Genomic DNA, 18569 nt, shown 5'->3' on the forward strand with positions numbered 1-18569 from the left:
CAATTAGAATGAAAGCTAACCTTTCCCTTAGTCAACTGCTCAGTGATAGTACAAAAATAACAACATCATTACCTTATGTGATGGTTCATCTCCATTGCCAACTAAACTGGATTTAGAACTCCCGTAGAACCACACCTCTGTGTAAACATGCTTCCAGAAAGGGTTAACTAAGGAGGAAAGACCCACTCTGTGAATGGGCTGGGATCTTGCACTGAATACAAAAAAGAAAGGAAGCCAAGCACCAGCATTTACCCCTCTCTGCTTCCTGACTATGGACGCAATGCCAGCAGCTGCCTTCTTCTCCTCCCATCATGTCTCCCCGCTATTAAAGATTGTACTCTAAGTCTTTGAGCCACAGTAAGCCCTTCCTCCTAAGTTTCTTTTGTCAGGCATTTTGTCACAGTATAAGAAAAGAAACTGATATAGAAAACTGATACTGAAAAGTGGGGCTTCCGGAGATAACCCTGACCATGTGGTTCTTAGGCCTTTAAAATTGGTTTGCGGTGGGGGGGGGCGTGTTGGAGAGATTGCTTGGTGGTTAAGGCATTTGGTTGCAAAGCTTGACTCCTGGGTTTGATTCCCCAGTACCCATATAAAGTTGTACAAGTGCCTGAAGTTTGTTTGCAGTGGCAAGAGCCCTGGCATGCCCATATTAATTCTCTTTCTCTTCCCTTACAAATATATAAAAATATATGTACATTAAAAATAATTTGTTTTCAGGAAGAATGTGAAAGAGTTTGAAGCTGTAGGTTAGAGAAGCCCTAAAATTCTATCAAGCAGAGCTTGGGCCATTTTTATGGGAGTTCAGAAGACCAGTATGCCAATAGAAATCCAGACAGTAAATGTCATGCTCATTAGATTCAGAAGGCAAGAAAGATTCTATTAGGATCTGACTTAGAGGCCATTCATGTTATATTCTATTAAAAAAAAAATCTGCAATGATACCTAAGTCCACAAAACATGAGTGGGGCTGAACTCAAAGGTAACGGACTAATTTGTTTGGCAGGGAAAATTTCAAGACAGGCTAACATTCAGGCTGTGCTACGGGTACCAATCCCGTGACGGGGTTTGCAGACCCTTTTCTAGGTCTGCAGTGAGACAGAGCAACGAGTGGAGGAGAAAGATATGAAAAATATAGAGTTTGGTGACTAAAAGAACATAAGTGAGGTTAAAGTTGTAGATGAGGCAGAGTTGAGAAAACAGCCTCAATAGTTAAAAAGGTTGTAATATTAATGTTCTGCGCTGGGTCAATGAGAGGTGTGTTCTAAAGGCAAGATTCATCCGATCAAAGTCTCCAACTCGTAAAAATTAGCTATGACAAAAGGGTGCCAAGCTACAACCTGAGTGGTCAGCACAAGGTGGAAGTGACATCCACGTAGCGCTGTTTCGTCACGCATGAAAGGTGCATGAGCGAGGGAGTCACAGAGGCCGGCAGCAAGACTCCAGGAACGTTCTGAGCAATGAATGTATTGGCAGGGACAGATTCCCCTCAAGGAGTCACTGACAGGTCACTAGTGAAGCTGGGAAAGTAAAAGTCCAAAGTTCAGTGGAGACTATGGCATTGAAGATACCAGGACTGTGGGACATCCACCAAGGGAAGTAGCAGGTATGGATGAGAGCCAGCCCGGGAAAGAGCCTGTGCGCTACACACGGCATAGCTGCAGGCAGGGATGCCCAAGGATCCTAGAGCCCAGATTTTTTTTTTTATTTATCTTGCTTTGGCCAGATCTTTCCTTGCTGTCCCCCAATTCATGAATGGGAATATTTATTTTGTGACATTGTAAATTGAAAGTTTGTAATCTTCTTTAAAAAAAATTCAGGCCTGAAGCTACCCTGAGACTACATAGTGAATTCCAGGTCCGCTTGCGCTATTGTGAGACCCTATCTCAAACAAACTCCCCAATTCTTTTTCAGGGACTTACAGTAAAGAGAGTACCTGGAATCTTAGAAGATACTTTGGACTTTTGAACAGTGTTGAAATTAAGGCGAGATGAAAATAAGCCATCAGGGGACAAGGTGGTTTGTTATGATTTAAAATGATGTGTGTGGCCAGTGCCAGGGATGGGATACCTCCCACTGAGTGGGGGGCTCTCAAAACAATAGGGTCTTGGTTGCCTACTGAAGATAAACAGTGAGATCCTATTGCTGAAGGCACCACCACGTGCTTTGATTGCAGAACTCTGCAAAATTCCGCGAGAGCTGAGCTGGAAGTCTCCTCCCGGCCAACTTGCTGTCAGAGTGCCAGAAAGTGCCATGCGGCCTGATGGGTGACGAAAAGTCATCAACAGTCTTAACCAGCGTTGGATTCTGCAAGCTGCACAACTGACCATCCAGGAAAGATGTGCCCAGTAATGCAACAGTGGCAGCTCTGTTATGACGGTCACCAACAGCTCTTAGATTAGATTGCAGGCCCACTCCATGAGAGGAAACTTATGACTAATGGTGAAAACCTAGGGCTGGGCAGGCCATAAGACCTGGGGGGAAAGCTGCTACTATTGTTTGGCTAGATTAATTTATTATTTCTACCAAATTACACTCTAAATATTTATGTTTATTCCCATATATTAGTGCTTCTCTCTCTCTTTTGGTTAAAGAAACTTCTCTTTTTAGATGCATTGATACAGGGGAGACTCAAAACTCATCAAAGTACTAAGAACTGACAGCACTAAATAACACGTTTCCATACACCCCCCAAGACTCAGGGGCCATTGTGGAAGAGAAGCAGAAAGACTGTGTCAACCAAAGGATAGGGAGGGGTGCTTTGGAGCACTGTCTCCCAATCACAAAGTGTCAGTTGCATTTATGATTTCACAGTGGCTGTTGCCACCTGAATAAGAACTGAGTAAGATGAAGTGGGGGAAAAGTGACATCAAAATTGAGAAGGGCTCTTCGTCCTCCGGCGGCAGCGGCGGTGGTCAGAGTGAGCTGCAGAGCCTGGAATATGGTCTGGGAAATGGAAACGAAGGAGAAGCCGAAGCCCACCCCAGATTACTTGATGCAGCTCATGAACGACAAGAAGCTCATGAGCAGCCTGCCCAACTTCTGTGGGATCTTCAACCACCTCGAGCGGCTGCTGGACGAAGAAATTAGCTGAGTACAGAAAGACATGTACAATGACACATTAAATGGCAGTACAGAGAAAAGGAGTGCAGAGCTGCCTGATGTGGTGGGACCTATTGTTCAGTTACAAGAGAAACTTTATGTGCCTGTAAAAGAATACCCAGATTTCAATTCTTTTGGGAGAATTCTTGGACTGAGAGGACTTACGGCTAAACAGCTTGAAGCAGAAACAGGATGCAAAGTAATGGTCTGAGGCAAAGGCTCAATGAGGGATAAAAAGAAGGAGGAGCAAAATAGAGGCAAGCCCAACTGGGAGCATTTAAACGAATATTTACATGTATTAATCACTGTGGAGGATGCGCAGAACAGAGCAGAAATCAAACTGAAGCGAGCAGTTGAAGAAGTGAAGAAATTGCTGGTTCCTGCAGCAGAAGGAGAAGACAGCCTGAAGAAGATGCAGCTGATGGAGCTTGCAATTCTGAATGGCACCTACAGGGATGCCAACATTAAATCACCAACTGCCCAGGCTGCTGCAAGGATCATCACTGCGCCTGGCCTGTCCTCCCACCAGCTGCCCTGCGTACCCCTACGCCAGCTGGCCCTACCATAATGCCTTTGATCAGACAAATATAGACCGCTGTCATGCCAAACGGAACTCCTCACCCAACTGCTGCAATAGTCCCTCCAGGGCCTGAGGCTGGGTTAATCTACACGCCCTACGAATATCCTTACACGTTGGCACCAGCTACATCAATCCTTGAGTACCCTATTGAACCTAGTGGTGTACTAGGTGTGGTGGCTACTAAAGTTCGAAGGCATGATATGCGTGTCCATCCTTACCAAAGGATTGTGACCGCAGACCGAGCCGCCACTGGCAACTAACCTATGACCTTCTGACCTCTGAACTCTTCACCCAATGATGACCTGACCATGCCTGCCTGCTGATCAGTTAACTGGTAATCGCCTTGCTTGCCTGTCGTCCGTGCAGCGAGCTGAGGCACTTGTCCTTTCGTCTTACCATCTAACCAAACAAAAGACAAAGAAATTGTCCTCCAACTCAGCTTTTTGTTTTTTTCCCTGTTTGGGTGAAAGTGGTTCTAGAACCTGCACTGAATAATAGTAAAGCAATAAGGCCCAATTCATCTCACAGCACTGAGCATCTTCCAATGTCCAACACATGCAAGCGAATGGTAAGGCCTCTCCTAAGAAGGGGAGACAGAAGGCCCTTAACTACTCTAATGACAGGCAGTTACTGTGAGAGACTGCTAGGAACCCTTCTCTTCATAGCAAAGTCCAAGCTCTCTCTGAATGTACTGTGAGGTGATGCATCATGCATGGACCTTCGGTCAAGGACGTCTTCAGTGAAGTGGCTTCAAAAAGTATTCAAAATCTGATATGCTGTTTAGTCACTACAATGCCCTCAAATGGCGGAAAATGCAGCCTTTTTTATATCGCCTGCCAAAATTTGAAGTATTAGCAGAAAGTGTACCATGAGAGAAAAACTTACAGTTTTGAAAAGTAATGCAAAGAACAAAACTACAACACTATTTTTAAAAACAATAAATATTTGAGTTAAAATTTCCAAATCTTAAAAAAAAAAAATTTCCAAATCTTTATTTTACACCATCTTAAAAAATATATGAGAACAAGGTACATGCATTATGTGTCACATTACTGGGCAAACTGTTCAAGTATTTTTTAAACCTCCCTGTATAGAAAAATCATTAAGGATGTAAAAGCTATGCTTGCCTATTTGCTGTATACATGTAATGAAATTGTAGATAAAGTGTAGTGCATTAAAACAAATGAACAAAAGTAGATACTTTTACTATACAAGGGTGCTGGTGCTGAAAAAAAATATGTTTTTGGAAATGTAGCATTTTATACTTTCAAGTGTTATAAAAAAAGAAAAAGAACAAAGAAACCCTTTATTTCATTAAATGATTTTTTCTGGTGGTTGTCAAGAAACAAAAGACCAAAACAGCCTTTTTTGTCTTTCTTTTTTATTTTTTAAGTATTGGAATAAGTCTAAAGAAAAGAAAGTGCCTTATTTTCCTTCATGGTCATTTAGTCAAGTGTCTTGTAAGATCAGCTCCTCCCTCAGAACAAAAGTTAATGCATGCTCCTCAGTCGCCCAGTATGTGAAAGAAGACACGTGGGGAGACAGATGAGTTGATGGCTAGAGTTAGATGATTTGTGCCATGTTACTTGGATGCAAATTTGCCAAATCTGATACTGTGAAAAATTTGATAACTTTTCTAATGTCTGACTAGTAAGTTTTAAAACATCATTCTTTTACAAATCGTAATGAATACTTTAGGTTATTTCAATCTTCAATAAATTATTTGAGATCTGCAAAAAAAAAAAAAAATGAGAAGGACCTTCATATCCAGATAATGAATCTGCTTTCCATTGTCAAGCTGCCATTAACCTTAGACTATAAGAGGATCGACACCCTGTTATTTCTCTCTAAATTAATAATGGTTATCCCATTTAACCAGTGCTTACTTCACTCTCCGTTGGAGAGTCTGCTTCTCTTATTCAGATGGGAGCTGGACCTGAGGAGATAAATGACACAGTGCACTCCACCCCGGCCCCAGCTGAAACAACAGAGGAATTGGGCAGATGAGCAAGATGTGCTGCTTTCTCAGTGAATGTGATATCAGCATAAGGGTGAAGGAGATAGACGCTGAGGACACTCAACACCTACCAAAGCAGAGATCCAGAGGCTCCTAAGTGCCCATCACTGAAGTAGACTTAAAGATTGTTAGAGTCATAGTTGGGACATTTTGCACAGAGACATTGCCTCTCCACCCCCATAATGCATGACCCACAATCCCCATGGGGTTGACCTGCATCCCCTCTGAGGAAGGCCTCTTCAGAAAAAGGTGCAGGGAGGTGGGAAAGGATGGTACCAACATGTATTGTTTACATACAAAGTATGTCCATATCTAATAAAAAAGTTGCTTTAAAAATTGAGAGGGAATTTCAAATGGGAAAGTGTGAGGGTGGGGAGGGAGGGAATTACCATGGGATATATTTTATAATCATGTTAAAAAAATTTAAAAAAGTAACATGGGGCAAAAAAAATTGAGAGGGACTAGATGGAAAAAGGAGTTCTACAAAAATTGTGTATATGTACATGTCAATAAAAAGTTTTTTTAAAAATAAAGTGATATATTTGGATGTCAAGCAATAGAATTTTGGTGATAAATCTTCACTGTCACCTTGACTGGATTTAGAATCACCATGGAAACACCGCAGATGTGACTATGAGGGTGTTTTCTGAAAGGTCTAACTAAAGAGGGAAGGCCCACTCTGAATGTCTGTTTGGCACCATTCTATGGGCTGGGGACTGAATAATGAAGGGAAAAGCTGAGCGCCATCATTTATCTGTCTCTGATGGCAGATGCAGTGTGACCAGCTTGCCTTATGCTACTGCTGCCTGTTATAATGGATCAGGATACTTTTGCCAGGTATATTTTTTACAGCAAGAAAAGTAATACACCAAAGTATCAACTTTGGTTTACTGATTATTAGAACAAGATTTTATATTCTACAACTATAAAATGTTTCCTCAGTAAATGAAATAAAAATCAACAACTCCCCTATAATATTGATACAAGAGTTGAAGTTCAGACAGGGATTAAATCCATAAAGATGCAGGAGAACCCAGGTCCATGGATGGCAACTTTTGGGTCCTTGTCTAAGTTGACAAAAATTTGAAAACATGGACTCAAAAGGGGGCAAATTTGGAATTAGAAGGTTTATTTTAGAGACAGTTCAGATCTAAAGGGAAGACTAGAAGGACAGCCAAAGCCAAAGGTAGTTTTCTTTCTTCCCAGACTGGCTGAGAAGAGGGAGGGGAGACAGAGACAATCTCCTTCACATAGAGGAACATCCAGGGAAGAAGCCTCCAGAAAAGACACACGCACACACACATGCATGCATACGCACATGCACACACATGCAGAAATGTACATGCATGCACACATACATGCACGCACACATGCACACACATGCACACACAGAGAAACATGCACACCCATGTGCACATGCACACATGCATACATACATGCATGCACACACATGAATGTGCACACACATGCACGCATACATGCTCACATACACACACAAACTCACACACACATGCACATATGCACACATGCATACACACATGCATGCACACACACAACAACTCACACACACATGCAAATATGCACACACGTGCACACACATGTGCACACCCACACACGCACGCTCTTTTCCCAGGAAAGCTGATCCTATTTCAGCCCTCGTCATGCAAAATCCCATAAAAGACCCCAATCTTGGTGGGCTTTCCCATTTCGGGGAGCTCTACTCTTCCCCTTCTTTGGGCAAGAGCTCTGTATTTGTTCTTGTGCTTATAATCTATGAGCCATATCTCTATAAGCTCTATGGGGAAATCTCTTTAAACTTTATCTTCTGGTTCTATGGGTTTTGCTTATCAAAATTCATAAAACAAGAACCTGCAGACCACTGATTCAATGTAAGCTTTGTGTGACCATGAATATATGGCACCCTAGCTCCTGAGTCATTGCCCACCCAAGAGCTGAGAAAGGCTGCATTGCACTCATTTCCCACACCAGCATGTCAGCGAGGTCAGATTCCCTGCAATGAGAGACCATTGTGTGAAGTTGTAGGAGTAAAGCCTAAGATGCAATAGAGACGCTGGGACATTAGGAGGGCAGGACTGTAGGATGCCCACAGACAAAAGTGGCAGAGAGAGCATGAAGTGGCCCAAGATAGGGGCTATATGTATTTCAGACAGCAGATCTAGAGAGAGGCCAGGCACCTGAGGCTGTTGGAATCCATATGATGCCACCAAAAGCTCCAGATGCTCTGCGTATCACTGCAGGGTTGGGTGTTTTCCCTGCTAGGTTTGTCTGGCTCTGGTCCAATCTTTCCTTGCTATGCTACCATTCTGCCCTTCTGGAATGGGAATGTCTTCTCTGTTCCATGGTATATTGGAAAAATGCAAATTCACTTTTGATTTTTACAGGGGCTCACAGCTAAGAGATTATGTCTCAGAAGAGACTTTGAGCTTAGAGCTTGAACATTTAACATTTTAGAACTGGAAGGACTCTTAGCCATTGAATAATAACTTTAGGAGGTGAGACCCAGTGAAAGAGAGATCACATCATGCGGAACATGCACTTGTCTGTGAAGGCTGTGGGCCCCTCACTTTTCTGTTTTCTCCTGGTCTTTGTAAAGTGAGAAGTTTATTTTTATTTATTTATTTTTATTTTATTTACTTATTTTTTTGCTCTGCTATGTACTTCCCAATATGATGTTCTGGCTGACCGCTGCCCCAAAACTAATGTGCCAAGTAAGTACGGACTGAAATCTATAAAAAACTTCAGCCAAACCTTTTGTTATTTCAGGTACTTATAGTAACAAAGAGCCAACACAAAAGTCATGAAATGGGCCCCACTGTCCCCTCTTATCTTGAGCCATTTCGCATCACAGCTTATCAGACAGCAGTACGACTTGTGCAGTACCTGAAGTGCTTCACGTCCTTTGTCACGTGAACACAGAACTCTGGAATGTGTTCTTCACACTTCCTCACTTGAACACTCCCTTCTTCCCAGGATTCCCTCATCCATTTCTGGGGTCAGAAAATGCAGGCCTGACCTGTGTTCTTACACAGCTTTCAAAGGAAGAACACATATTTCTGAGAAGTTGAAGAAAATCAAAAGAACTATCCTTGTGCCCTAGGAAATTATGTGAAAGTCAAATATCAGTATCAATAAATAAAATCTTATTGCTGCCTAGCCACCCACTGGTTTTGTATTCTTTCTGGTTTCTCTAGCCTTTGAGGTGGTTTGAGTGTGAAATGTGCCCCCCTGTGTCATGTGTTTGTGAGGCCAAGTGTGAAGGCTCACACCTTTCATCCCAGCATGCAGGTTCACACCTTTCATCCTAGCACTCATGAGACTGGGGTAGGAGAACTGTCTCAAGCATCAGGCCAACCTGGGATAAAGACTGAGTTCCAGATCAGCCTGGGCTACGGTAAGACCCTACCTCAGAGTAAAAATGAAAGAAAAAACAGGAAGGAAGAAAAAAAGAAAAAGATATTTCATCTAATTTTTGACTATAAAAAGATACCAGAAATACTCGCTGGAGAAAAGACAAATAGTGCTGGGGAAACTAGATGAAAGTAAGAGCTTTATCTCCCTCAAAGCACAAGAATCAATTCAAAATATATCAAAGGCCTTAACGTGAAACCTAAATGTGCATAGGTAAAGACCACCTGAGTGGAACTCCTGTCACTCAGAAAATGAGGCCAATAAGCAACAAATGGGGTCTCATGAAATGGAAAACCATTTGTACAGCAATAAAAACTATTAATCAAGTGACGAGGAAGCCTACAGAATGGGAGAAAATCCTCACCAGCTATATACATCTGATAGAGAATTAATATCTAGAATACAGAAAGAACTAAAAAAGAAAAACCAAAGAAATCAAACAACCCAATCAAAATATGGGCTGTGGAACTGAACATAAAACTCTCAAAGGAAGAAATAAAAATGGCCAATAAAGATTTCAAAAAGTGTTCAACATCTTCAGCCATCAAGGAAATGCGAGTTAAAACTATTTTGAAATTCAATCTCCTTTTGGTTAGAATGGCTAGCATCATGAAATCAAATGAAAACAAGTGTTGGCTGGTGAGGGTATGGGGAAAGAGGAATTCTTTTTTAAAATTATTTTTACTTATTTATTTGCAAGGAGAGAGAAGACAGAAAGAGAAAGCAAGAGGGGAAGAAAGTTGGGGTAGAGACAGAATTGGTATGCCAGGGCCTCCAGCTACTGCAAATGAACTTCAGATGCACATGCCACCATGCAGTCTGGTTTTACATGGTACTGGGGAATCAAACCTGGGTCCTTAGGCTTTTAGACAAGTGCCTTAACCTCTAAGGCATCTTATTCACTGTTGGTGGAAGTGTAAACTGATAGCACCATTATGGAAATTAGGGTGACCATTTCTAAAAACAGAACTACTACATTACCCAGTTATACAACTCCTGGGCATATACTATAAGAACTGTACTATAGAGATACTTGCTCAGTTTACTGCTGCTCTATTCACAATATCTAGGTAATGGAACCAGCCTAGATGCCCACAGAACATATAATGAAGATGTGTTGTATATATGCAATGGAATTTTATTCAACTGTAAAGAAAATTGAAATTTGTAGGAAATTGGATGAATCTGGAAAATATTGTACTAAGTGATATAACTCAGATACAGAAAGACAAAGATTATATACTCTCTGACACATGCAGATCCTAGCTTCAAAGTTTTCGCTTTGCATGTTACTTGGAGTAAAAGTGAGTAGAACCCGGGAAGCTAGAAAGGGGCCATGGTTGGGGGCTTCAGAGGAGGAGATAGTAGATATAAGGGTGGAGAGGTGCAATACTGGAGACAAAGACGTTTAAGAAGTTTAAGTGGAGATGGGGTAGGGGTTGGGGGAGAGGAGAAGGTAGGGAGAAGAGTTAACCAAAACTAAAGACATATGGAAAGGCCATATGGAATCCTACTTTTTGGGTAGCTAATCAAAAACAAAAAAGAGTTTGAGCAGAATAATCCTGTCTGGGCAGATAATGCTGCTCCCAGAAGCCATAGGTTGTTATAGGACAATCCCAGTGCCAAGGCTGGGATACCTCCCCCTGAGTTGTTATTCAGGGAGAGAACTGAGGCCCATGAAACAATGCAAGTTATTGCTACTGCTTTCAGTTGTCTACCGGAACTACATGGTAAGACCCTATTGCTGAAGATACCACATGCTTTAGTTGCAGAACAGCAAGAAACTAAGCTAGAACTGAGTGGAAAGTCTTCTGTCTGCTGGCTAGCTGTTATGGTGCTAGGAAGTGCTATGCAGGCTGCTGAAGGAGAAAGATCATTAACGTAACTACACAACCAACCAGCCAGGCAAGATGTACCACTACTAACATGTCTATTATGGGAGTAACCAACTGCTCTCTGATTGGATTTGAGGCCCACACCATGGGAAGGAATTCGGGCCTGGCACTGAAAATCTGGCTAAAAGCCTGTGGCTGGGAAGGCCATAGGCTCTAGGAGGTAAGTTGTTACTGTTTGTCTAAATAGATATGTTGTGCCCATCAAACTGCTCTTTCAATATTTATGTTTATGTCCATAGATCAGTGATGCTCTCATCTTTAGTCAGAGAAGCTTTTCTTTTCTTTTTTCTTTTTTTTTCTTTCTTTCTTTTTTTTTTTTTTTTTTTGCGCTTGGTGGTGACTCTTGGGTAAAAACTCATCAAATTACTTACAATAAGTGACTGGAGTGCTCAGTGCTAAATGAAACATATCTACCATGGCCTCCAAGGCTCGGGGAACATTGTGGAAAAGGGAAGCAGAAAAAATATACCAGTCAGCGGTGGGAGAGGAGTGCTGTGGGGTGCTGTCTTCTGGACATGAAACAGCCAATGCTTCATGACCTCACAGCACCTGCTATTACCTACACAAGACCTGCATAATAATGGGCCCATTAACTTAACATTCTGTCATGGATGATTGAGGAGGGCCCCCAAAACTGTAAAAGTTAAGAGGGACTAGTTGAATAAAGGGGGTTCATTGGAAAGGAGAGGGGCCAAGAGGAAATAGCAGGAGGGGTTTATGATCAATATATGCTATGTATATGTATGAAAATTGTTTATAAGAGTTTTAAAGACTGAAAAAATTACACACACACACACACACACAAAAAAAAACAACAAAAACTGGGGGTGTAAGATCCATGATAGAGGCTTGCTTAGCATATGGGAGGCCCTGGATTCAATGTGCAGGTCCACAAAGAGGGAAGGAGGAAGGAAGAGAGAGAAAAATCACCTAATAAAAATAACTCAGGGCTGGAGAGACGGCTTAGCGGTTAAGCGCTTGCCTGTGAGGCCTTAAGCACCCCAGTTCGAAGCTCTATTCCCCAGGACCCACGTTAGCCAGATGCACAAGGGGGCACAAGTGTCTGGAGTTTGTCTGCAGTGGCTGGAGACCCTGGTGTGCCCATTCTCTCTCTCTCTCTCCCTCTCTCTCTCTCTCTCTCTCTCTCTCTCTGCCTATTTCTATCTGTTTCTCTCAAATAAATAAATAAAAATAAACAAAAAAGGGCCTGTAGAGAAGGCTTAGTGGTTAAGGTGCTTGCCTGGGAAGCCTAAGGATCCTGGTTCAAGGCTTGATGCCCCAGGACCCACGTAAGGCAGATGTATAAGGAGATGCATACATCTGAAGTTCGTCTGCAGTGGCTGGAGGCCCTGGTGCACCCTTTCTCTCTCTCTCTCTCTCTCTCTCTCTCTCTCTCTCTCTCTCTCTCTCTTCTCTCTCTCTCTGCCTGTTTCTCTCTCTGTCACTCTAAAATAAATAATTTTTTTAAATAAACAAAAAAATTTTAAAAATAATGCAAATGATGTTCATCTAGATGTTTACAAGCTATACTTATCATCATTTGCATCTTGGAGTCATACCATTTTATCAATTTTGAAATATAATAATAGACAAGAAAGTGGTTTGATTATTGCAAATTAATATTATAGCAAATGAAGTAAGTACAGTAGCATATAAAGTATGCACACATACACGTCATAACATAACGTGGAGGGATGCTGCCTCTCCTCTCTGAGCAGCGCAGCACAAATGCAGAGCCGCCCTGGCCGCAGCCCTGCGCGCAGCGTGGACCTGTGTGTGGCTGCCGTGGCCTGGGATCTGCTTAGGCCGGAAAGCAGGTACTTCACAGCCTGTGAACGTGGTTTGTCTGCATTACAGTCTACTATTGGGATCTCAGCCTCTTCCTACAGTAGACAGCATGTTTCCATGGCTTCTTCTTCCTGCACACTATTCCCCCTCACTTAAGTAATCTATTTTGGGCAACAGCACCAGAGTATCATTAAAAAGAAAGACATTCCATGTGCCATGGTCCTGAAGGCATGATAGGAGACGTGCCAAGTCCCAGCAAAACTGGGGACACAGTGGGTGACAAACAGCCAGCCTGAGGTCCTAGAGGGGTGCACAGAGAAAAGCCAGACATCTCTCTCCATGTAACCTGCATGGAGCTGCGGTTTTGGGGCTGTTTTGACTGACCATCGCCTCTCCATTCTTGGCTCCCAAAGTATGCTAGAGGAGAGAACCTGTGCCCCCCTCTCTCTTAAAAATAGACATGGATGCCTTCAGCAAGTCCATGGAGCACTAGGCTGGGGCCATCATATGCACAAGCAAGCGCAGGCAAGTGAAGGCTGGGAAAAGCAGCCTTTTACCCTGTCCATTACTGACACCCAGGGTTGTCTCTGAGCTTTGCAGAAGCTTAAGCTCAGTCTGTTCTTGGCCATGTGGAAAGGCCAGCCCATCTGGGAAGCAGCCTCGAGGTCTGATTCTCCCAGCACAGAAACTGGCTCTGCACTGTGGGTGAGGATGACCTGACACCAAGGCTCACACTGCCAGCTAAAAGCTAGCAGCTGGGCTCTCAACAGCACAAATGGGAAACGTCGAGAAGGGTAAGGGGCTACTGCGATGTGCTCTGTGCCTTTCCACTTTGCAAGGCACCCATTGCAGCCAAGATTTTCTTAATGTCAGATTTCTCCGTGCCACTAGAGTTGTTAAGAATCACCCCTTGGACAAGCAATATCCTAAACAAGCTTTCTGGCATGGCAGAGACAAACTGCTCTTCTGACAAGCAACAGCACTGTTGCAAACCCAAGCTGTAATGAAACTTGGGGCTGCAGCTGAAAGCCTTTTCTGAAATGGAAGCTCACCTTCGCTGGGTATGTGCAAGGTACTCTGGGCCAGGATACCCTGAGGTGGAGGAGGGTGACCTCCAACCCCCGCTAAGCCATCATCTCCCCCCTCACCCCCACCATGGCAGCACTTTCATCCCTCTCTTGTGATCATATGGTCTTTTCTCCCCGAACCTAGCCTCTTCCCATACCACTCTTGTGCATGACTTTCTTAAAGATATGACAAGCAGTACCCTTTGTCTTCCTGAATTTGGAAGTATGTAGTCTCCAGTGTGGCACTTCCTATGGAGGGAATATGCCCCATCTATGTCCTTGGTAGGCTACGATGATGTCCACACCAAAAGCACCATTTATTTGGAGTAGGATATTTATTTCCATGTCAAGAGGTAAGCATTATGCAGAGACATTTTCCAGATGCCTGCCAATTCAAACACTGATCAGATACTAACCTAGTCCAAGAAGTGCCCAGAAACATTAAAACACACACACATATACACACACTCATTGGTGTGACCAGAAAGCCACATCAAGAACTGCCAGCCAATGTCACAAATCTAAAGAAAACCTGAAGCCGGGCATGGTGGCACTCATCTTTAATCCCAGCACTTGGGAGGCAGACATAGGAGGATTGCTGTGAGTTCGAGGCCACCCTGAGACTATATAGTGCTTTCCAAGTCAGCCTGGACTAGAGCGAGACCCTACCTTGAAAAACCAAAAAAAGAAAAAAAAAAAGAGTCTAAAGAGAACTTGATGTGACCTGCTCAAACAGGGCTAGACCTGAAACAAAGCATTTGACATGAAACAAAATACACAATACTGCACTGGGGATGTAGCTCGGTGGTAGAGCCCTAGATTAACATATTTAAGGCTCTGGGTTTGATCTCCAGCACCACATAAGAACATTAATAGATAAATGACCAATCAATGAATAATAAATAAAATTTCTAATTGTGTTGGTTTCATGTCCTTTCTTTCTCATCCCTAAACTCTAGAAATAAGGATGCTGCCCAGAGCCAAGACATTTGTTTCTCCTCCATTCGTTACTTCTTATCTCTTTCTTCTTTAGTTCTCAACACAACCCAGAGAGCAACCATTGACTCAATTCCTTCTTACTCTTCCAGCAGAGACGTGAGAAATTCAAGATTAAGCCCAGCCATGTAGCACTTTGGTAGCTGACTCAGCCCAAGTTTAGAACTCCAGAAGTGCAGGTTCAGAAGCTTAATGCCCTCATTTCACACAGATGTATCCACGCATCCAAGTCAGAACTGCCTGTGCACCCACCTTCCTGTGTCTAGTCCACACAGGGACTATGAGGCTGGGAGAGTATAAGCCACTCCTGGAAAGGCCAGAGCCGGCATCTCACTAAGGCCACACTTGCCAGCAAAGGTGATGCTTGACCTCCGGAAGCAAAGACCAGGCCAATGCTGACGACGCTGGTGGGTCTTCCTATGTCCCTCACAAGTGTTGCAAGAGTGAGGAAAGATGGATCCTTGCTCCTCATTGGTGGGAACATAACATGGCACAACCACTAAGGAAGAAAATAGACAAGTTCCTCACAAATGGAAACAGAATTGCCATAGCACCCAGCAATTTCACTTCTAGATGTGTACCCCAAAAGAACTAAAACAAGAACTCCAATAGATATTTATACACTCATGTTCATAGCATCATTCACAACAGCCAGAAAGTATAAATGACCACATGTCCACCAATGGATGAACAAACAAAATGCCTGTACACTTAATGAGATATTAGCAATGCTTGAAAAAGACACCAAAAACATGCTGCCACCTGGGTGAACTTTGAAGACACGGTGATCAGTGAAATGAGCCAGAAACAACGGGCTAAATATTGCAAAATTCCACTTATATGGAGTACCTAGGATAGTCAAATTTCTAGAGGCAGAAAGTAGAATGGTAAACTCCAGGGGTTGAAAGTCGGGGTGATGGTAGTGGGAAATGGGAAATTATCATTTAATGTGCACAGTTTTAGTGTGAGATAATGAGAAAGTTCTGGAGCTGTATAGCAATGATGCAAATGTACACGATGCCACTGAATTGTGCACTTCAAAAGATCTATTTTATGTCAAGAATATTTTACGAAAATTAAAAAGTTCTAAAAATGTTTAAAAGTAAATAATAGTAATAGTGAGTCGTGCTTCCCAATTGCTGTGGCGCGGGAGGAGGGGAGAGTGCTCTGAAGTGAGAGGGGCCCAGGGACAGCCGCCTGGTGAGAGAGGTACAGGCACCTGGTGTCAGCCCCCTCCCTGCTGGCAAGCACTCTGCTTCCTTCTTTCCAAGATCTCTGTGGGGATCACTTTTTCAGTAAAATAAATACTCAGGTAGGCTGGGAGGAGCATCTTTCTCTAACCCAGGAGAGTTGTGGAGAACTGTGTGGGACCCTAGAAACACATGCACATTTCAAATTCTTTTTTTATGTAAGTTTCCAGTGTATTCCCATGATAGCTACCCTTAAGGCTTATGAACCTCTGCTGCAAGCAAAGGAAAAGAACTTGAAGGGAGGTTGCTGCTTTCTGCAACAATGAAATGCCAGCTTGCTTTCTACTTGTGCCATTAACTCTACGTGTGTGTCTGTTAAGAACGTATGGTGTGTGTGCCTGTACATGTGTGTGTAGATAGACAGATGAAAGTTAGATTGTGATTTATAGTAGGTAGATAAATAATAGAGATATAGGATAGATTTTACACAGATGATTGACAGATAGGCAGATGATAGATGATAGAGAGATGCCAGATAGATAGACAGATGATAGGTAGCTGGGTAGCTAGCTAACTAGATAGACAGATAGAACCATTATGGGCTGAATTCTGACCCCATCAAAATTCTTCTATTGAAACCTTAATCCTTGAACTCTATTCCACTTCAGAATGTAAACATTTGGGGATAGCACTCTTTAAGAGGTGACTTAAATTAAGTGAAGACATCAGAGTGGCCTTGATGTACTGTGACAGATATTCCTCTAGGAGGAAACTGGACACACAAAGGCCTGAGGGGGACACACATGGAGTTAGACACTCAAGGGAAAAGGAAGTACAGCCAGGCCCTTCCTTATGGACTTCAGCAGAAACCAACTCTTGTTAGCACCTTGACCTTGATTTCCAGACCCACATACCTCAGAAAAAATACATGACTGTTGCTTAAGACAACCAATCTGTGGTACTTTACAATGACTTCTCTAGCAGGCTTATGTAAGTGTTGAAATTAATTTGAGAAAGCAGGGTTCTCTTTGATGAGTTAAACTGTCATTAAAAATTAATCTGCCACCTAAAATGAACCCAACATGGCTCAGGGAAATTTGTGGAAGAGGGGGTGGAAAGAATGTTAGAGCCACACATTGGGTCATGATACACAGAGACATTTCCTCCTACCCATAACTGATGGCTAACTCCACAATACACGACCCATGTACCCCAACAAGAAGGGTCCCTGTGGAGGGGGAAGGACAGGGAGGAGGCTGACAATGGTACCAACTTGACTGCATTCACTGAATACAAAACTAATAAAAACCCTGAAAAAAAGAGAAATTAACCTGCCATTTGATTAACTATAAAGTTGATTATATCCAACTTACTTACCTCACTCTTACTGTAATGAAACAACAAAAGCATTTAGAAAAGAAAATCAATTTTTTTCTTTTTATTATTTTTTTTTAGAGGTAGGGTTTCATTCTAGTCCAGGCTGACCTGGAATTCACTATGTAGTCTCAGGTGGCCTCAAACTCATGGTGATCCTCTTACCTCTGCCTCCTGAGTGCTGAGATTAGAGGCGTGCATCACCACGTCTGGCAAGAAAATCAGTTTTTAAAATGCCCCTAATCCAAACGCTATGCCATCTTAAACAGGTACATTAAATTCTCATAAGCATGCCCTGGAAGAAGGAGCACTAAGTTTAAACAGGCTTAAATTAATAGGTGACAATTCTGATCAACAGGGATGTTTTAAACACCATGAGCTTAACTATGACTTAGAGGAGATCAACGAGTCCCAGTTCCTGCCTCCAGAATCCAGGCTTAGGTATAAACTATCCTCACTCCTGCCGGCCTTCACCTCTCAAACACCAAACACACACACACACACACACACACACACACACACACAGTGAAGGAATAACACCACAGTCTAATGGCATAGACAATAGTTGCAATAGGATCTTTCAGAATCGAGGAAGTCGGTTCAGCATAGGAACTTGAGCCTGGCAGCCTCAGTGATGGTCCTCAAAACCTCTGCCCGTCCCCTTCTCCTTGCCAGGCAAGCTAGCCTTCCGTGTCCTTCTCTCCTGGTCCTCATCTTCGCTTCCTTTGAGTGCAGGGCTCAGCACTACCTCTGCATAGAGTCCTATCCAACTATTTCAGCCCATTCGGATCCCTCCTTTCTCAAATCACGAGACAGGTTTCTTGAATTTCTCATTTATAGGAGAGTATGAATCTGACTCCCATAGATCTCACTGCACTGTCACACTGACCTATAGAGCTTCAGTTCTAAAACATCAAAAAGGATGAATTTAAAACCTTAAAGCTAGTACTCAGGAGACTGAGGTAGGAGGATCACTGTGAGTTCAAGGCCAGCCTGGACTTAAGTGAGATACTACCTTGAAAAATAAAAACCGTAAAGTTGGGGCCATTTTCATGGCTCTAAGGAATTAATCACTATTTAGGTTTTAATTATGAGAGTTTTAAAAATATTTGGCACAATCAGACAATAGCA

At 42.8% G+C, this 18569-nt stretch overlaps 1 protein-coding gene and 1 pseudogene across 1 annotated transcript in view; one reads left to right on the forward strand and one right to left on the reverse strand.

The window, feature by feature from the left end:
* Nucleotides 1-18569, reverse strand: part of Mrap2 (melanocortin 2 receptor accessory protein 2) — a 52486-nt gene that overhangs the window by 26141 nt on the left and 7776 nt on the right. The gene's annotated exons all lie outside the window — the stretch shown is intronic.
* Nucleotides 2930-4224, forward strand: LOC101613725 (annotated as a pseudogene).

The sequence above is a fragment of the Jaculus jaculus genome, chromosome 10, assembly GCF_020740685.1.
Source record: "Jaculus jaculus isolate mJacJac1 chromosome 10, mJacJac1.mat.Y.cur, whole genome shotgun sequence".
NCBI lineage: Eukaryota > Metazoa > Chordata > Mammalia > Rodentia > Dipodidae > Jaculus > Jaculus jaculus.